Here is a 21007-nt window from a genome sequence, read left to right on the forward strand (position 1 = left end):
TGCACAGCACTTAGATTTCTTAAGAGGCCACCACAATAGAGTGCAGATTCTCAGGAATGCAGCCCTGGGGAAATGCAGGACAAGGCAGCTGAGTTTTGATGAGAATAGGATGGAGAGCTATCTGGGGAGCTGGAGTTTTGTGGGAGAGGCAAAGCCAAGTTGGGAGTTATCATGGGTGGAGAAATGGGGAAAGGGAAGGGATCCCGAAAAGTCAAAGACGAAATAGGAGCAGGGGTGCCTGGGGAGGTCATTCCAGCCAGGAGGCCGAGAGGAAAGGCCTGGGGTGTGGCGGGGAAGAGAGGGGTGCCGAGATAACCTTCCCCTCGCCCACAGTCCAGTGCTTAAAAAGTCTTCGAAATGGCAGCTTCTGAACTACATCTGACGCTACAGTTATTGAGTTTAAATGTCAAAGAAAAAGGATTCCATTTTAATTTCATTTTCATAGGCTTCTGCTCTGTGAATTTTGCATCAAAATGTTTTACATTTGCACTTATACAAAATGTATGATTGAATTCAGAATAAAAAATGATAAATTACAGAGATACATGTTAGATCTCCTATTCTAATGCCAGCCTATTAAGCAAATTCAGTAGTTAAGCAAATTCAGTCTTCAATTCAATTCAAATAGGCAAATATTTTCACTAGTAAAAAGCTGAAATATAAATAACTGGCTTATATCTATAGTTTTTTTCCTGGTCAGTTGGTAGGATAATTTGCTGTGAATTTGGTCTCTTTTCATCAAGAGAAAGCAGTGAGGCTCTAATTCCCTATCTATCACTCTTCTCCTTTGTCTCGAAAATTTCTTTCTTCAGAAAAACCTCCTTGGGATGGCTTAGCAGAACGAGGCTTCCACAGCTAGATGAGTGTCTTGGCAATCATAGAGTTTCACCATTATTTCGTTGCAGATGAAAGAACCAGAGAGATTGCTGACTTGCTTGCAGTTACACAGCTAGCTGCTAGCCGACTGTTAGTCACTTAAGAGAGTGTTGTAATGCCTTTTCGTGGACTTCTGGTGTTTGTTTGGGTAATTTGTCTTCTGTGCCAGAACTCCCAGTCCTCCATCTCTCCTCCCGAGCTCCAGTGTTGCCTCCCCTTAATTACAACAAGTGTACACACTTGGAATGAACAGAGGCTCTGCCTTTTCTACAAGAAATGTGAAGACCACGCAGAGAGATTTAGGGACTATTTCTAACACATCATCCAAATCAGGTGGGGAATATTGGCGTGGAGGATGCCCGAGAGAAAAATACAAGTTGAGTATAGAGTAGGCAGGTTGCAACTGGTTATGCTTTATATCTAGCTGTTCTCTAGGTGCATCTGCCTGATGTAGACATGGGGATAGGGGAGAGCAGGGAGAGGCTGATGAGACCATTGTGTTTTTAATTTGATTCCCCTGGATGACTGGGAATGAATGGAAACTTTCTGAGTAAACATGTTAATTAACTTCTTTGTGACTCAGTTTCCTCGTCTATTAAATGGGGATAATCACAGTATCTTTTTTCCTCATCCGGTAAGCGTGAGAATTGAATGAGTTATGCATAAAGCATATAGACTTCTGCTTGGCACAAAGTAAGTGCTATGTATGTGTCGGCAACAATAGTTATTATTACAGACGAGTATACCATATGGGCACAGAGGAAAGAACAGATAATTCTGGAAGATTATAGAGGAGATGACACTTGAGTTGAGCCTTAATATAGTTGTTTGCTGGCAGAGATAGGGCAGGAATAGGTACAGGAGAGGTTAATCCATGCAGACAGAACATCACATGCATGAACAAGGACTCATGAAAGAGGATGGGGTGACTGGAAAACTAACAGTTGACTGATTACTTGTAGGTCCTTAAATACATTTCTTTTCTTTCAAAGATGCAATAAAGGGAAAATTACCAACTTACTTGGAGAAAATATATTCTTACTGTGTTTTGTCCTGCTATTGTCCTGAAAGTACTGATTGCATGTGTATATGTGAAGGCAACCCCCATAAGTTGATGAAAGCTGTCTTTATACCTACAAGAGTATATAGAGACATCTATGTCCACATGCATGCCAATTTCTATGCATGGAGACAATTGTCCTTTGTGGCTGGTTTGGAAATCATCTTGTTCCTGGTCTTGCAAAGTTCAGACTTGTATTGATTGTCGTGATCACAGACTTTTTAGACCACAGAGATGACATAATCCAGTAACCTCATTTTATAGCCAAAAGCCTGAGGCCCAGAGAGGCCCAGAGGCTCAGCGTTACTACATCACCTGGTTAGTGGGAGAGCCAGGATGAGAACTGGGGTATTGTTATTGGTTGGGTTGTGTACCCCCAAATTCATACGCTGAAGTCCTATTCCCCCAGGAGCATAGAATGTGTCTGTGTTTGGAGATAGGATCTTTAAAGAGGTGATCAATTTAAAATGAAGTCACTAGGGTGGGCCCTAATCCAATGTGAGTGGTGTCCTTATTAGAAGGAGATACTGGACACAGACACCTGCAGAGGGAAGGCCATGTGAAGATACAGGGAGAAGATGGCCATCTACAAGCCAAACAGAGAAGTCTCAGAAGAAATCCACCTGCTGACACCTTGATCTTGGACTTCTAGCCTCCAGAATGATGAGAAAATAAATTTCCGCTGCCAGGCAGGATTTCTCTGCAAGTCCTCAGACGCTGAGGGAAGATGGGGGCCTGCCCTTGGCACAGGGAGAGGCCTCTGACACTCGGCCCTTCTCCAGCCCTGGACGACTCTTGGAATGAGTGCCTACACAATGTACAACCACACCCCATGAATCAATTTGTACCCACAAGACTCCGAAGGAGTTTCACCAAGTCAACTCAATGAAAAGCCGACACCAATGGTATTTATTCATTGATAATAACGATGGTGATTTAATTTGTGTACAGTCGATAAATATTACTGGTTTATTTGCATGTCTTTATCTTGATTGTAGTCTTGTCGTTGGCAAGGACTATAATAATGTACTCCTTTATGTATTCTTTGCTGTCAATAAAAAAATCTTCATTACATAATAAAAAGAGAAATTATCAGCAGTAATTCAGACAGACAGTGCCCCTGCTTTGGCATCAGCACAAAGTTGTTTAATTGGGGCCTTTTGGAAACTCTCTCTCCGACTCCCTGTTGACACACTGCCATCTGGTGGAGCAGGGCCCGTGGACCGCCTTTCACAGTCTGATGTGCCTGTGTCTTGACATATGTTTGTTCTCGTTTCCTGCTGATTTTCCTGACAGCTGTCCAAATCCAAGGGCGAGATCCATGCAGGTCTAGGTCTTTGCAAAATACTGCAGGAGGCAACAATTGTCTTTGATTTTCTCCTGCTTTGCCTTTCAATGATGCTAGCAGCCTGGTGTTCCCTGTTTTTGGATGAAAACTTGAATCCCATTCACCAAATTAACATCTCTCTCCCTCCCCCAAATCCCCTTTATTTGCATAGAACTCACAGTTTAGAAATTTCTTCTGAAACTACTCTCTCATTTGATCCTCAAACGGTTTTTTGGAGTAGGCTGGTCTAGAATATTACCCTCATTCAACAGAAATTTATTGACTATTGATCGTGCTCAATACTGGCATCTAGGGGTACAGAGGTGGGAAGACCAGGGCCAACTTAATCCACTGGGTACAGAAGGCCCAGCACCTGGAGACCACAATATTTTTAGGGACCTGTGAAAATGTTTTAATTTTTTTAAAATCAGAACAAAAAAAATGAACTTTTAGGTGGAATAAATATCACTTGATTACGATGTATGATCCTTTTAATGTATTGTTGAATTCAGTTTGCTAGTATTTTGTTGAGAATTTATTTTTTTAAATAAAATTATTTATTTATTTTTGGCTGCCTTGGGTCTTTGTTGCTGTGCGCGGGCTTTCTCTAGTTGCGGCGAGCGGGGGCTACTCTTTGTTGAGGTGCACGGGCTTCTCATTGTGGTGGCTTCTCTTGTTGCAGAGCACGGGCTCTAGGTGCGCAGGCTTCAGTAGTTGTGGCACATGGGCTCAGTAGTTGTGGCTCGCGGGCTCTAGAGTGCAGGCTCAGTAGTTGTGGTGCATGGGCTTAGTTGCTCCACAGCATGTGGGATCTTCCCAGACCAGGGCTCGAACCCATGTCCCCTGCATTGGCAGGCGGATTCTTAACCACTTTGCCACCAGGGAAGTCCCTGTTGAGAATTTTTGCATTCATATTCATCAGGGATGTTGGCTGTAGTTTTCTTACAGTGTCCTGGTCTGGTTTTGGTATCAGGGTAATACTGCCTTTGTAAAATGAGTTGGAAGTGTTTTCTCCTCTTATTTTATGGAAGAGTTTGAGAAGATTGCTACTAATTCTTTTCAAATGTTTGGTAGAATTCAACAGTGAAGCCATCTGGTCCTGGTCCTTGTTGGGAACTTTTTGATTACTAATTCAATCTCCTTACTACTAATTAGTCTGTCTAGATTTTCCATTTTTTCATGATTCGGTCTTGGTAGGTTGTATATTTCTAGGATTTTATCCATTTCTTCTGCATTGTTCAATTTGTTCATAGTAGTCTCTTATGATCATTTCTATTTGTGTGGTATCAGTTGTAATGATTCCTCTTTCATTTCTAAAGTGGCATCGGGTAGTTGGCCCTCTGTATCTGCAGATGCAAAACCTGCAAATATGGAGAGCTAACTGTTCTCCAAAGATAACTCATTAATTTTAAAAAATATAATTTTGAACTCATATACTTAAACCTGTTTGAGGGGTTCCAAATGCTTGCAATTATTTTCATTTTTGGAGCTCAAATTGTACTTTCTTTGGCCAGTGAAAGCCTCTTTACTTTGGTTCCTGATTCTTTTTGGCAAGATCCTAGTAGTATTTGATAGCTTCCTTGCTATCTAGAAAGACAAGATGTTCTAGGCTTATCTTACTCATTTCCTTCCCTAGACCTGAAAGTCAGCTGTTTTTGTCAAGAAGTACTAGCTTCTTTGAGTGGGAAACAGTGTTTCAATTTGAAATCTGATACTAGGTACTATGGTCTGAATTGTGTCCACCCACTTCCCCAAATTCATATGTCGAAGCCCTAGCGCCCAATGTGACTGTATTTGGCAATAGGACCTTTAGGAGGTAACCAAGGTTAAAAGAGTTCATAAGAGTGGGGCCCTAGTCTGATGACCAGAGAGTTCTACTGTGTGAGGACAAAGCAGGAAGGTGGCCATGTACAAGCCAGGAAGGGAAGTGAATCAGCCAGCACCTGGATCTGAGACTTCTAGCTTCCAGAACTGTGAGAAATAATTGTCTGTTGTTTAAGACACCCAGTCAGTGGTTTTTTTGTTTTTTTTTTAATGGTAGCCTGAGCAGACTAATACACTAGGGGTGCTCATTGTTCCTGGATTGGTGATTACTTCTAGCTTCTTTAATGGACAAGGCCAAGTAAACTTTATTCCACATTATACAGTTTACAGTCCCAGGATAAAAACACTGAAACTACCGACTAGATTATATAATAGAATGTTTTTGTCACTAAACACTAATTCACTAAAAAGTGATTTAGTTATAATCACTAAAAGGTTGAAAGCTTTTCCCTATACTTTCCCCAGATAGCTGTGCTGTATTTTTATGGAGCATATTGCCATTACACAATGTTCTCTCCCTTTTAATCTTCATTTAGACTTAACTTTTACAAGTAAGCATAGGCTTAATGTTCATCATCAATCTTTTATTTTTCGGGCTTCCCTGGTGGCGCAGTGGTTGAGAATCTGCCTGTCAATGCAGGGGACACGGGTTCGAGCCCTGGTCTGGGAAGATCCCACATGCCGCGGAGCAACTAGGCCTGTGAGTCACAACTACTGAGCCTGCGCGTCTGGAGCCTGTGCTCCGCAACAAGAGAGGCCGTGATAGTGAGGGGCCCACGCACCGCGATGAAGAGTGGCCCCCACTTGCCGCAACTAGAGAAAGCCCTCGCACAGAAACGAAGACCCAACACAGCCATAAATAAATAAAAATAAATCTTTTATTTTTCTATGCACCTGGTGCCCAGGATCTTTAGTTTTCCTCCAGCCTTACTGATGTATAATTGACAAGTAAAACTTGTATTTATTTATTTATTTGTAATTGAATTTTTTTTTTTTGGCTGTGCCACACGGCATGCGGGATCTTAGTTCCCCAACCAGGGATTGAACCCGTGCCCCCTGCAGTGGAAGTGCAGAGTCTTAACCACTGGATCACCAGGGAAGTCCGCAAAACTTGTATTTATTTAAAGTGTATAATATGTTAATTTAATATATATACAATATTTATATCTATATACTGTGAAATGATTACCACAGTCAAGCTAATCAACACATGAATCACTTCACATGGTCATCTTTTGTGTACGTTCTGAGAACACTTAAGACTTTCTTTCAACAGTCCTTGTATCATTCTCTCTCTAATCAATTTAGGTGCCTGAAACAGATTCTCTTAAAGAGTCCTCAAGGAGGGCTCATGAGAACCATACTCCCTGTGTTCTTTTTTTTTTTTTTTTTTTTATTCATTTATTTATGGCTGTGTTGGGTCTTCATTTCTGTGCGAGGGCTTTCTCTTGTTGTGGCAAGCGGGGGCCACTCTTCATCGCGGTGCGCGGGCCTCTCACTACCGCGGCCTCTCTTGTTGCAGAGCACAGGCTCCAGACGCGCAGGCTCAGTAATTGTGGCTCACAGGCCCAGTTGCTCCACGGCATGTGGGATCTTCCCAGACCAGGGCTCGAACCTGTGTCCCCTGCATTGGCAGGCAGATTCTCAACAACTGCACCACCAGGTAAGCCCCACTCCCTGTGTTCTTGACTTGATAACAGGAATATCACAAAAGGGATGCTGGGCTCTTCCCCTTGGATCACTTCCAGTAGCAGGTGGTGTTAATTTCGTCCATCTCTGGTGAAGTTACTTTGATCACTTTGTTAAAGTGCTATGTACCAAGTTTCTCCACTGTAAAGTTAGACTTTTCCCCTTTGTATTTATCATTTTGTGATGAGATCTTTTAAAAATATTGAGATATTCCATTATTTATCCAACTTTAATCCACTAGTTTAGGATACATTGCGAGTTCTCATTTGAATTATAACTATGATGGTTCCCAAAGGGTGATTTTATCGTTTCACCATTCCTTTTGTTTTTACCACTTAGCACTTACTATTTATCTTCTCATTTATATATTCATTTATATATTTACATCAGTGCTGGCTCATGGGTTCCTATTTTATTCAATGGGATATAATTTTTTTACCATTTAGTTTGGTTTTCAATTTGCCCCAGATTTGTCTAGCAGAAGCCCCTTCCCGCTGACTTCTGTGCACTTTTTTTAAAAAAATATTTACTTATTTATTTGGCTGCACCGGGTCTTAGTTGCAGCATGCGAACTCTAAGTTCCTGCATGTGGGATCTAGTTCCCTGACCAGGGATTGAACCCAGGCCCACTGCATTGGGAGCACAGAGTCTTAGCCACTTGACCACCAGGGAAGTCCCATCTGTGCCCTTTTGATATGCCCCCATCAGTATTTTAACTCCCTTATTTTGGTCACAATAGGCTGTTCCAGGCCCATCTTGTATTTTCTATGCCCCACCCCTAGAATTAGCCATGTCTCCTTTAAGTGGAAATGGTATTTGGAAACCAAGGTCTGGGTGTACTAAGTAGGGTCATGGCTATTGGGATGTTGCTGCTTAAAGTGGTCTTAGTGGACAGAGCTAGAAATTATATGTATATCCACACTGCTATGGGCTGAATTGAGTCCACCCTAAATTCATATGTTGAGCTGAATTCATGTGTTGAACTAACCCCGAGTGTGATGGTATTTGGAGGTGGGGATTTTAGAAGGTAGTTAGGGTTAGATGAGGTCATGCTGGTGGGAACTTTGTGATGAGATTAGTGGCTTTAGGATGAGATTAGTGGCTTTAGGAAGTGGCTTTTAGTGAGGACACAGTGAGAAGTTGGCCATCTGCGAGCCAGGAAGAGGGATCTCACCAGGAACTGAATTGGCCAGTACCTTGATCTTGGACTTCCAGTCTCCAGAACAGTGAGAAATAAATGTCTATTGTTTAAGCCTATGGTTAGTCTACAGTATTTTGTTATAGCAGCACAAGCAGACTAATGCATGTGCACGTGTGCATGCACACACATGTATACTTATGTATTCTCTTTATATGGAAACCTGTAAGTTCACAACAGTGCCAATTCCAGTCCAACAACAGAGTATTCCTTCTGCCTTTCCCTCTTTTCAAATTTAAGATTTTCTTCTCTGACAATGAAAACTACGACTTCGGCTGTCCTCCGTATTACTTATTTGCTCAATCACCCTCTGCAGCCAGTCTTTTCACCCCCCTGGGTCTCTCTTGGCCACCTTCCTCACTCTGTCCTCAACCACCTGCTAAGCCACCCCTCTGCCCCATGTCCCTCTTCGCTTGGGCCTGCCAAATGGCTCTTCTATTGAATTATTGATATTTAAGAAGGAAATAGCTTGTATTATTTAAAATATGTACTTAAATTTATTTTGAAATAGAAATCCACAGTTCTCTTTTGTGGGTAAGATTATGCCACGTTTTCTTATCTGTAGGAATGTTATTTTGCTCCTTATTCTTTTTTTTTTTTTTCCTTGTAAGAATTTCCATGGGATTTGACTTTGATGCTTTTCTGTTGCTTTTTTTTTTTTTTTTTTTTTGACTGTATTGGGTCTTCGTTTCTATGCAAGGGCTTTCTCCAGTCGCAGCAAGCGGGGGCCACTCTTCATCGTGGTGCGCGGGCCTCTCACCATCGCAGCCTCTCTTGTTACGGAGCACAGGCTCCAGACGCGCAGGCTCAGTAGTTGTGGCTCACGGGCCCAGCTGCTCCGCGGCATGTGGGATCTTCCCAGACCAGGGCTCGAACCCGTGTCCCCTGCATTGGCAGGCAGACTCTCAACCACTGCGCCACCAGGGAAGCCTCGCTTTTTTTTTTTTTTAATTTACTTATTTTATTTATTTTATTTTTGGCTGCGTTGGGTCTTCATTGCTATGTGCGGACTTCCTCTAGTTGCGGCGAGCAGGGGCTACTCTTCCTTGCAGTGTGCGGTCTTCTCATTGCGGTGGCTTCTCTTGTTGCAGAGCACGGGTTCTAGACATGCGGGCTTCCGTAGTTGTGGCTCGTGGGCTCTAGAGCGCAGGCTCAGTAGTTGTGGCGTAAGGGCTTAGTTGCTCTGTGGCATGTGGTATCTTCCTGGACCAGGGCTCGAACCCATGTTCCTTGCATTGGCAGGTGGATTCTTAACGATTGCGCCACCAGGGAAGCGCTCTGTTGCTATTTTTTATGTGAAGTTAGTTTTCCTGAATTTTTAGAAGGAGGCATAGTTGAGAGTGGCTCTTCTAACTTCACAGGGGTGTTAACAAATATAGTGTCTTGCTTTCTGAGATTTCCTCTCTCTCTTCCTTCCCCCCAACTTTATCTGGGCCTTTTCTTCCTTTGTCTTTATTTTCTGTGTCCTGTGAAATTTTGATTTCACTTTTGGGACTTTCTCCTTAGTTTGGGCCCTGTTCTGGAAGGGAGTCTTGGAGGGTAGTTTTGAGAGTTACAGAGGCTAGGCTCTCCAGACCTTCCCATTTTCACCTTGGACTCCTTGCACTCACCTACCATTGGGCTAAACTATTACCCATGCAAATAGTACTACCAGGGGCTTAAAACTGCTCAGTTTCAGGCGCTGTTCTTAAGTTGGACCATCACACTTTTCAGGGAATACCAGTTGATATTTTGGGGTTCACCTTCTGTCGTCTTGTCAGATACCCCATTGCTTCCATCTGCACACAGCCGATGCCCTACCGGTCTGTGCTGTTGGTGGGTTGTCCTCACTGCTTGTATTTTGTAGTTCATGGGGACACTTTGTCATTTAGTTTCCCCGTAAGTGTGATCCATTGGTTTGGTTTTTCTGTTAGTTATTCTTTCTGCTTTTATGGCGGGACTCAGAAAGAGTAAAACGCTATGCTGTCATTACATAATCTTTCCCATTTCTGTATCTTTTCCAAACTTTCCTGTTTAGCTTGTGTTAAGAGCCAGATGAACAGTTGAGAATGATTATAGATTAGACAAACTTAGTCAAGTCGTGATGCTAATCAGAGCTGTGTTTCTGGATGTATCATCTTTACTGGAGCAAATCAGCACATGGCTTTTGGCTCCTGGTTGGCAACTACTGACCAACACCCCACCCCATCCCATCCCACGTGCCCCACCTCCACTCCTATCAGAAAAGAGAAGCAGAAGCATTTTGCCCTCACCTGGGAGGAATAAAGGATTACCTTTACAGTTCTGTCTCAGAGCCTCGCCAAGTCTCTTGCTCTCTGGCACATATAGTCTAGAAGGACTTGACCATCCTGATCTCCCACAGAACATCATGCTGGCCCTTGACATTGATGACATTTTTGTAGTTGCATCTGGAAGATGGAATTACAAAGCACTCTGGTAAGATGCATGTGTGCTAGAGGGTGGGAGCTCAAAAATGCTTGCTCTATCAATGAAACTTCTAGGGTCCTGTGGTCTGGGGCATATTGGAACAGCCACTATTTTTTTGTTTTTTGTTTTTATTGCGGTATAGTTGCTTTACAATGTTGTGTTAGTTTCTGCTGTACAATGAAGTGAATCAACTATATGTATAATTATATATCCCCTCCCTCTTGGACCTCCCTCCTACCCCCTCCCCCATCCCACCCATCTAGGTCACCACAGAGCACCGAGCTGAGCTCCCTGCGCTATACAGCAGGGTCCCACTAGCTATTTATTTTACACATGGTAGTATATATATGCTGATCCTAATCTCCCAATTCATCACACCCCTCCTTCCCTGCCCCCGTATCCACACGTCCATTTTCTACATCTGTGTCTCTATTCCTGCCCTGGTTCATCTGTATCATTTTTCTAGATTCCACATATATGCATTAATATGCGGAATTTGTTTTTCTCTTTCTGACTTACTTCACTCTGTATGACAGACTCTAGGTCCATCCACATCTCTACAAATGACCCAGTTTCGTTCCTTTTTATGGAACAGCCACTGTTCAGCGAGGCACATGCCGCACCTCGCACTGCTCTCCGCAAAGGAAGGGCATGCCGTTTGTGGGCCTCTTTGGATTTTGGAGCTTCATATCTGACGTTTGGCCGCGCTGCTCTGACTCAAGCGCTGGCTAACCCGTTAGGTCACCAGTTTTGAGCGGAGCCCAATACAAGAAGCATTGGCAGAGGTCCAGGCTTCATTTCAAACTGTCCCACAAATTTCACTGTAAAATCCAGCAGACCTAAAATTATTGTGTCTCTGGCAGACAGAGATGCAACCTCCAGCCAGCTCCCATACGAGACCCCAGGGCAAGGCCATGCCTGTTCCGTGAACAACGATTCTCTATTTCAAAATACAGCCAACTTGCAACTGGGCCCTGGTAGAGACGAGATGTCTGACTATAGGACACCAAGTGAGTATGCAACCTGAACTACTGACCTCGAACTGAGTCTTAACTGCTTGACTAAACTACAACACTCATAATACAACTAAAGTCAACTACAGAGCAGCATGTCAGTGTAGGATGGAAACAGTATCTATGAGGTCAAGCCTGAACAGGCCCAGAAGGCACGAGTGTTTCAAGTTATCTATGGCTGTGCAAGAAACAACCCAGAACTTAGTGGTTTAAGACAAGCACTTATTTATATGTCAATTCTAATCTCCCAGTTTGTCCCACCCTCCCCTTCCCATCCTGTGTCCACATGTCTGTTCTCTACGTCTGTGCCTCTATTCCTGCCCTGGGAATAGGTTCATCTGTATATACACTACCATGTGTGAAATAGAGAGCTAGTGGGACCCTGCTGTAAAGCACAGGGAGCTCAGCTCGGTGCTCTGTGGTGACCTAGATGGGTGGGATGGGGGGTGGAGTGGGAGGGAGGTCCAAGAGGGAGGGGATATAAGTATACATATAGCAGATTCACTTCATTGTACAGCACAACATTGTAAAGCAATTATACTCCAATTAAAAACAAAAAACAAGGGCTTGTTATTTCTCACGATTCCGTGGGCTGGAATTCAGGCAGGACTTGGCTGGGCAGTTCATCTCCTCCTTGCTGTGTCGCCACGCTGTGAGGTCACGAACGTGCTCGGGCTGGATCATCCGAAAGGGTTTCCTTCACATGCTGGGCTCCTCGGGGCGCCTTCACACGGCCACTCCCTTGCCTCGTGGCTGATTTGGGTCTCCTCACGGCTTTGTGGTCTGTCAGGGTAGCTGGACTTCTTACTTGGTGTGTGGCTTCCAAGAGAGAAAGAGAGGAACTGCCAGTTCTCTGAAGCGCTAGGCCTAGAACTGTCACTTCTGCTGTAAGGACTTGTCACAATGAATCAGAAGGCAACTCAGATTCACGGGAGAAAGGAAACTAGGGTTTAGGACCAGCAAAGAAAATGTGTCCCTTGATCTGCTCCACTATTTCAGGACAGAATAGCAACTCGTGGCACTTCTGACACAGAATTGAGGTCCAGGAGGCCCCGGAGTGGAGAAGAGGGGAACTTGTTAGCCAATGGGGGAATTCCTTAAACGTCTGCATTGAAAACCAATCGAATGGTACCTCCTGAGGCCCTCGGGGGCTGGGCTGGGCCCAGGTGACGCTCTCAGCTTACGGGCCCCTCGCTGAAGCCCTTCTTCGGTGATGGAGTTTTTTCTGCTGATAGAGGTAGACATGTCTCCACAGCACAGACGCAGTTCTGGCTTTCGTCCGGGAGGGGGCAGTGCAGGCCACACCGCCGGCCGAGACACCGCGGCTCCCTGACAATCCGCTCCTGACTCCGGGCAGGGTCGCTCCAAACAAAGCCAAGGCGGTTCGGCCTTAAACCTCCGTCGGGCGCCGGGCTGAACTGCTAAGAGGTGAAGAACTTGTGAGAACTCAGAGAAAGCCCGCTGACAGTCTACACTCTACATGATTATCAAATCATTTTCCTTGCTCATGAGATTTCTGTTAACTTTTAACACGTGATTGAGACTGTCTGTACTTAGAGTAACCAAAGCTGCAGGACACATGAGACGCTTAGGGTTACTCTCTGAGACCTAACTTTGGTATCTCCTGACTTTAATATGTTTTCATATCAGCCTTCTTAGTATTCAGTATATCTCAGTTTTATCTAGTGCTGAGCATTTTTTTAAATGTGGAGGATAAATGAAAAATAGACATTTGTATAACTGTAATCCCTCCCCCCGCTTTTGTTGTTGTTGTTGAAAACTATAACTGAGATCATTGAGGAATCATTGTCCAGTGGGAGGTGTGGTGAACTTGGACTCAGAAGACCTGGGGCTGGACTCGGGTCTGCAAAGTCATTAGCTGTGCATGGGGTCCTCAAGTAAACCGCTTACCCTGACTCCTCATCTGTGAAACAGAAATGATGAGATATGTCCTTTTTTCATTCACAGGACTTTGTGAGGCTCCCGTGAAGCAAGGTGTTTGGAAATTTTCTGTACATGGAAGTGTTCTGCACATGTAAGGTATTATTGAATTACACTTTATATTTTTGAACTTAAATGTTTTTGAGGAAAAATGATAGATGTTCATTGTAGAACAATTTAAACAATACTCAAAACTACAGAAAGGAAATTAAGTCCCTCAAAATTTCACTCTCAAGGAGTTATCACTGTTAACAGTTGAACATGTCTTCAGACAACTCTGCATGTACATATATACATATGTATGTAAACAATGTTTCAAAACTTGAATTGTATTATACATTCTGTTATTTAAATGCCTCCCCCCACACACTCAACATTGCATAATAGCTAATATTTATTGATCTTTAATAATGCGTCAGGCTTTGTCTAAGCCTTTTAAGTGAATCCTTATTTAATCTCAGAGCAGTGGCATGGAGTGTGTACTTTTTTGTCTGAGTGTGTACTTTTATTGTAAAGACAGGAAACAGGTTCAGAGAAGTGAAATAACAGGTTTTCCGATTTCCTGCCATTTTAAGGGATCTTACAACAAACATATTTGCTTCTGCTTACAGCTTTTCCCACTGTTATTATTATGTCTTCAGCGTTCTGTTTGTTAGTAGACAAATAAAGAGGGCTGCTTGTTCAAAAATGTCAATTCTCACACCTACAAATCTCTAGGGGAAGAGACTTATGGGTTGAGAATTTTTAAACAAGCTGTCCTTGGAGGTTGTTATATGTACAATCATGTTTGAGAACCACAACCTTGGTTTAAATTCCTAGATTGGGATTGCTGGATCAAGTTTGAACTCGAGACATAATGCCAAACGGCCCTCCAGAAATGTCAACCAGTTTCCATTCCCACAAACCGTGTGTGACTAATTTAGGCTCTTTTGTTTGGATCTCTCTGTATTCCACAACATTACCTTGTACATTGCTTCTAGTTTGTCATCAGGACAGTAACCTACTTGTAGGCTCTTTAGCGCACGTGTGTGTGCACCCACTAAAGTTTCAATTTGAGGTTGAGCACTTTTCTTCAAATATGTTAATTATTTTGAGGTTCAGGAGGCTTTCTGCATATTCTGTTTAATGATACCCTCTCTTTCTCTCTCATCTCTTCAGCACCTTGCCTCATGCGCTGCTCTCTGTCTGGTCTCTAAGCCGTTGTCTTCAGGGCTGTAAAACCTACTTTTCTAAAATTATACTGGATAAATGAAGGTATAAACTCTGCACAATTAGTACGTCCAGATGGAAAACAAATTCTCGTTCTTTGCACAAGAAGTCAACTACAGTCTACCCTCTGCCCCCCTGTTTGATCCCCCTAGTTTATCCTATTCTTAATCTAGAGTCCTTCTGCTGAATTCTCCAAAGTCTTAATCCTACCAACTTCCAGTCTCCCCATGTCAGAACTAAAATCCTTCCCCTTCACTACGTGATCATCGTTCCTTTACTGAACCCCAGATTTTATAAAGCAAGGTTCTCCTCGTACTAAAGTTCTAAATAAAACTCTTTTTCTCCTTTTCAAAAACTATCTTCCTCCTACCTAGGAAACTAGATTTCTTTGAATTTCTTCGTCCTCAAAGTAAAGAGCTATTTCCTCTCCTAAAGGAGACAGAAAGACTTTTTTTTTTTTTTCACTAATTCATTAACAACTAACCTTTGACAATTAAGATACAGACATCTTACAAGGTATACACAGACAGCAGCCTAAGAGGTCATGTACCCTGGAATATTTAGTAGGAGGGTGAGTCATCTCAGACTTAATATAAAGTTTACATTAGTCAGTTTATGACAATTATTATTTCTAATTGTCTGTGTCTTAAAAAAAACCTTTAAATCTATGCACAGAGAATAAAGCTGTGTAAAATTAGACATAGGTAGGTTATCTGTGTTTCATGTTGCCCAAAAAAATATAAAAATGTCTTTTTCTTCTAATACATTTATGCAAGTGGGAGCTTGCATTCTAATACAGCTTTCTGAAGCAAATCATTTTATAAACTCTTTTGGATCAGAGGATTTTAAATCCATGAATGAGAACGTGAATGCGAAAGGAAAAATGGGTTAATACAAGAAAATGTTGGGCTGGGGACCTGAAACTTTCTCTTCCCTTCTCTGAGCATTTGTTTCTCCCTGGGGCTGTCTCTATGTGATCCAGAAAGATAGTGAGCTGAAATTCCAAATATTCTTTGACAATTTCACATGGGACTGAAAAAAATAAAAGGATTGTATGGTTTTGATTTTATAGAGAAGCATTCTGTGCAACAGCGATTTAAAGAAAAAGCTGTATTCGCCTATATTTGGTCATTCAAATAATGTATCAGATTTCCTGAAAATGAGGACACAGGCGAACAGGAATGCTAGTAAATTCCAGGAGAATAAACACTATTCAGTGATTTCTAGTACTGCTGCTTTTATTTTTCAACATTTAACAAACACCAGTCTGGCTTAGTTCTGGCATGGTCTCAACCTTGAGAATGTAGAATTCAAATGAGCACAGAATTGTCTCAGAGACATGGCCACGCCATCTTCATACCCATGGCATTTTGGACTGAAGATCTGTCAGAACACCTCCCAAACATTAACTGATAAAAATCACAACCTCCTTCAGGAACTGATTTCAGAAGAGAAAATTAAAACCTTTTGAGCTATATCCACTTACTGTCTACCCTGAGAAAACAACCCATTGTTCTGCTGTACAAATTACTAATTTGACTAATTTTTTCCCCTGGCTTGGCAGAATCTTTTATTGAACTGATTGAAATGACCAGATGTTTCGGCAGCTTATGTAGACATAATCTAAGAGACTCAATAATTGACTTAAGTAAACGTATCAGGATGTGGACTGGCGATAGAATTTGAGGGTTCTCTGTTCTGTGATGACTTCAAATCCCTTTTTAGAAGGCAGGCTGCTTGTGTAATTGAAATGCGCAGAGATTGGCACCATCTCAGTCATTTACTTTAGTAATTTATAGCCTATTTAGATCTGAGCATCTCTGTAACTTTTGAAAGAAAGCAAGGAAAAGCTTCAGTATTAGAGACCTATAAAACTTGTCTGTGAGGCTGTCTGCTCAAAGTGAAATGAAATACTTCTCTGCAGAAAAATCCCCAGATGAAAAGATTGCAGCAGAATTTCATTTGACTCAGATTATCTAGAAAATGATACAATTACATTCTAAGTTTTTGAGTGTTTTTTGTGAGAATGTTTAATGCCAGAATTCTCCATGTTATTTTTTGATTCTCCATTTTGCTCTGAGCACACTTGCTGTGTTGTAATCTCTATTGAAGATAAAAATATTCATTATAAATAACTCACCGAGGTCAACTTTCTCTTAAAAGTCTATCACCAGAAGAAAGATTTCAAATTGTGGTTTATTCCTTAGAAAAGGAAACAGTCTGCACATCTTTCCATGCCTAAAAGCCTGCTAACCTAGGCTGAGCATGGGACAGAAAGATACAACAAATGTCAAACTTTGGGCTGGACGACTCACTTAGCCTTGGTTTTCTTTTCCCTCCTCCTCTAAGATTAAAGATTCCTCTTGAATTTGTTTAGTAAACAAGGTTTCCGAATGTCTCTTATTTCCCTTTTTTTTCCATTGTCCTTTCCTACCCCTCTCTTCATTTCTATATTAAAGAAAAACAAGTTTACAGAACCTAGGCACAGGCAGGCGTGCACACGCCGCCCCCTACACTTAGACCTAAGTGGGTGATTAGCACCTGTGTCCAAGAGTCCATAGAAACTTCCTTTTCCTTAGAGCTTGGAGAGCAGAGACCATTCCATTCTGATTGTCACTCTGCACCCAGTGTTCTTGGTAAATATTGTTCTGTATTAGCATAATAACAATCACGCCAGCAAGTTAATCATTCGAGTGTTGTTTTTCCTTCGTATGGTCAGAGGCAGACTGGCTCCACAAGTCTTTTCCTGCGCTGGCTGACACAGGAACCTTCTTGTCCTCGATAACAGCCCATGCCAACGACAGACCGACGGCTCATTCACTTTGCAACCCTGCCTCGCTGGGTTCATTGCTGCTGGCCGGCTCTGTGTTAGAGCAGATTACAGAGAGTTCACATGACACTTAATCGAGGCCTGCGTGAGGTAGAGAAGAGAATAAAAATACTTTACGAGATGATTTGGATGAGATGTCACCCAGTGGGTGCAGGATCATGGCGTTTTTTTTCTGCAGACAGAAACCATAACAACGATATATGAGCCATTCTCTTGTGAAGTGCTGGTTAGAATGATTGACGCCTGCAGATGTGCTGAGTCTGTGGCTGCAGGTGCCAGATGTTGAGTAGCACTTAGGGACGCTTGGTGGCCAGGGCCATTTCCTTCGGTTAACGATAGTCCCTCACTCTAACGCCAGCTCCTCTCACTCCTTATTTCTTGGTTGAGTCTGGGTTCTAAACATTGAACAAAAACCAACCCCAAACGCATATGAAACAGCAGTGGCTCTGATGCTTTTTAAAAAATGCAGTTTTATATTGTGATGGTTTTTGAAAGAGAATTGCTTCCTAGGTTCTGAACGTTGAACAAAAACCAACCCCAAACACATGAAACAACAGTGGCTCTGATGCTTTTTAAAAAATGCAGTTTTATATTGTGATGGTTTTTGAAAGCGAATTGATTATTTTATTAAACTCAAAGTGAAGGCAGTGGGAAGACTGGCATTTCATGAGTTAGTGAGGTGCACACAGTCCTCCGTGGAATCCTCCAGTAAACCTGAGTTGGCTATCATCACCCCATGTTGTGGCTGAAGATCAGAGGTCAGGGAAATTACTAAGTGATTGAGCTGGGAATGGAACACACGTTTGCCTGACTCAAAAGTTCTTTCCACTTGCCCCAGGCAGCCAGAGCACTGCTCCATGACATATTAAAAGTGATTCTCCTCTCTTGTGGCAGCTTTCTCATTAGTGAGGGGTATCATGTACAAAAAAAAAAAAAAAAAAAGTCAAAACCAGTGACGCTCCAAACATCAATATCCATTTCTACAATATTATGAAAAAGATAGGAGCGATTCAATTTTATTTTCCTGGCTATATCCAATGGGATAATTGAGACACATAGGCAGAAATAAGGCTGTTTCATGTCAGGATAGCACAATTTAAAAAGGGAAATAATCAGCAAAACAAATGGCTTTTTAAAAAAAATTTTTTAACGAATGGTTTTAATCTGTATACCAAGTTTCTAAAAAGTTGGAAACTTTTGGATGATTTACTGCATTTTCACTCTTCACATAACTGTTAGGTGCTTTGTCGATACAGCCATCGTCTTTTTTTTTTTTTTTTTTCAGTAAACTTTTGCTCCAGAAAGATGTTTTGAGAAAGAAAGACCTATTCAGACATTTCCAAGCCCATTTGTCAAGTGGATTACATTTGTACCCTCTCTTAAAAAGATGCTTTACAGTGTATGAGAGCAGTTTTTGTAAATTAATATCATCATTAAAAATAAGCTGGCTTTCTTCTCCTCCTTCAACTTCTCGTTGTGCAAGTCTGCGGTGCTGGGCTCCGCACGCAGCAGTTTTGGCATGGCCCTGGGGCCCAGGGGAATATTAACTTACAAGGCTTTCCCTATTTTGCTTTTACATGTCTGAAACCATTTCAAACCTTAGCAACTGAAATACAAGTTATTAAACACACTTTACTGGAGTGTAAGGAGGGCTTCCGCTCCACTCCCCCCACTTGGAGAAAAGATGATTGCGAATGAGTTCATGTATTTGGAAGACCTGTGCCCCGGCCGCTTCTGACATCTACCTCGACACAAAGCCCAGGATTATAAAAGGATAGTTACACAAAAAATGAAGCTGAGCTCATTTACCTAGGGTTAGATCCTAGATGCAATTTAAATGCCATCCTAGGATTTTTAAATACCATTTTGCTTTATTAAATTTCATGTGTTCTAGTTGAATGGAGACACTGGCTGTCAGCTGAAATGGGAAAGAGCGATTCTTTGGTTTCTAGTTGTCAGACCCTTTTAACTTTGCACAGGTGTCTTTACCCCCTTCCTTCTGGCTGGGCTCTATCCCCAGGAATCAGGCGCCGGATGGGGGAGGGGAGCTGATCTCCTGAAGCCTCCTGGGGATGTGCATTTTTATCCCCTTCCATGCCTGCCTGAGCAAGCATGGCTGGGTACAGACAGGTCTGTTCCTCTCCATGTGTGTTCCTCCTGGTAGAGGGGCAGACACTGCCAGGGTACAGTCACAGGAGGCTGGGAAGTGTCTGTGGGTCTCCAGCAGCTGGAAAAGGTTTGAGGCTCTTTGGCAGATGTTTGCTGTTCCAGCCACTTCATTAATGTTGGAAACTAAACCCCTGACTATTCCTGACCAAAGCCCCACTTCATGATTGACAGCTGGGGTGTGCTTCCTCCCACGAAAGCCCTTTACAGTCTGAGATCAGGAGAGAGGGAGTGAAAAGAGAGAGATGAGTGCAAAATGGGAATTGGGCTAGATGCCGTTGCTGAAAAACCAAAAATATAAAGGAGACAGAGGCTCATTTAAGGAGAAAGACAAATGTAGTACAACTAGTGAAGATCTGAAGCCCTACCATGTGCTTGGGTCTTACACACATTATATAATTATCCCAGCTTTCATGCATTAATTTATTCATGACATGTACTGAGAACCTACTATGTGCCAGTGCTATGCTGGTATTGGTGATACAAGACGAATTGTCCAGTGGGTGAAAGAAATATGCAGAAGGCAATAATATAGTAAAGGAACCTCTAAGATAGAGGTAGGAACAGCAAGGACAGCCTTGGGGAGTGTGGGATCTTTCCCAAAGGAGGTGACATTTGAGATGGGCCTTGAATTAGTTTTCCAGGCAGCGAAGGAGGGAGGGGATGGGGTGCCTGGGCATTCCCACTGAAGGGAAGAGTTGTGTAGTCATGGATCATGAAAGGCTAACCTTGTGAAGTAGGTATTATGATTATCATTTACAAATGAAAAAACTGAGGCTCAGCTTTGATTATAAGCGACAGAAAGCTGAAGGCTCCAGACTCCCGAGATCTGGAATCTCTCTTTCCAATACCTGGGGACTTGTGCTCTCAGACCCCCTATGAGATTTCTTGCCTCTGTGGTAGAAAATCGAAAAGATGGAAAATCCAATAAGCTATTATTTAATTTATTCTTTAGCTATTTAAAGAGCTGCAGATTTCCAATCAAAGGACCAGTTGCAGGAGAGTGTGAGCGAATGTTGTGCCGGTGGTCAAGCGGACGCGGGGAGGAGAGCGGGCTGGAGGGCGCGGCGGGCGGAGGCAAGGCCGGTTACCGCCGGGCCGGGCGGCTGGGGCTTCGGCGCGGTCTCCGCCCGCGAGCCACCCGCAGCCGTCCGGGTGGCAGCGCCGCGACGCAGGGGCGCAGGGGCACAGGAGCGCGTCTCCAGATCCGGGTCTGAAGAGAGGGAAGGAAGAGAGGAGCAAGGAAAGGAAGAGAGGAAAGAAAAGAAAAGAGAGACCAGGATGGAAGATGCGGAGGAGAGATGGGGGAATTCGATCCAGCAGAGGAGGCCCAAAGTGCTGGGAACAGTGGGGAAGGGGAAATGGACGGAAGCGGAAGAAAGGGGCCAGTGGTGGCGGAAGGGCCGGGAAGAGCCGGCGAGGCTAGAGGACGGGACAAGAGGTGGAG

This window comes from Balaenoptera acutorostrata, chromosome 9 (assembly GCF_949987535.1).
Source record: "Balaenoptera acutorostrata chromosome 9, mBalAcu1.1, whole genome shotgun sequence".
NCBI classification, from domain to species: domain Eukaryota; kingdom Metazoa; phylum Chordata; class Mammalia; order Artiodactyla; family Balaenopteridae; genus Balaenoptera; species Balaenoptera acutorostrata.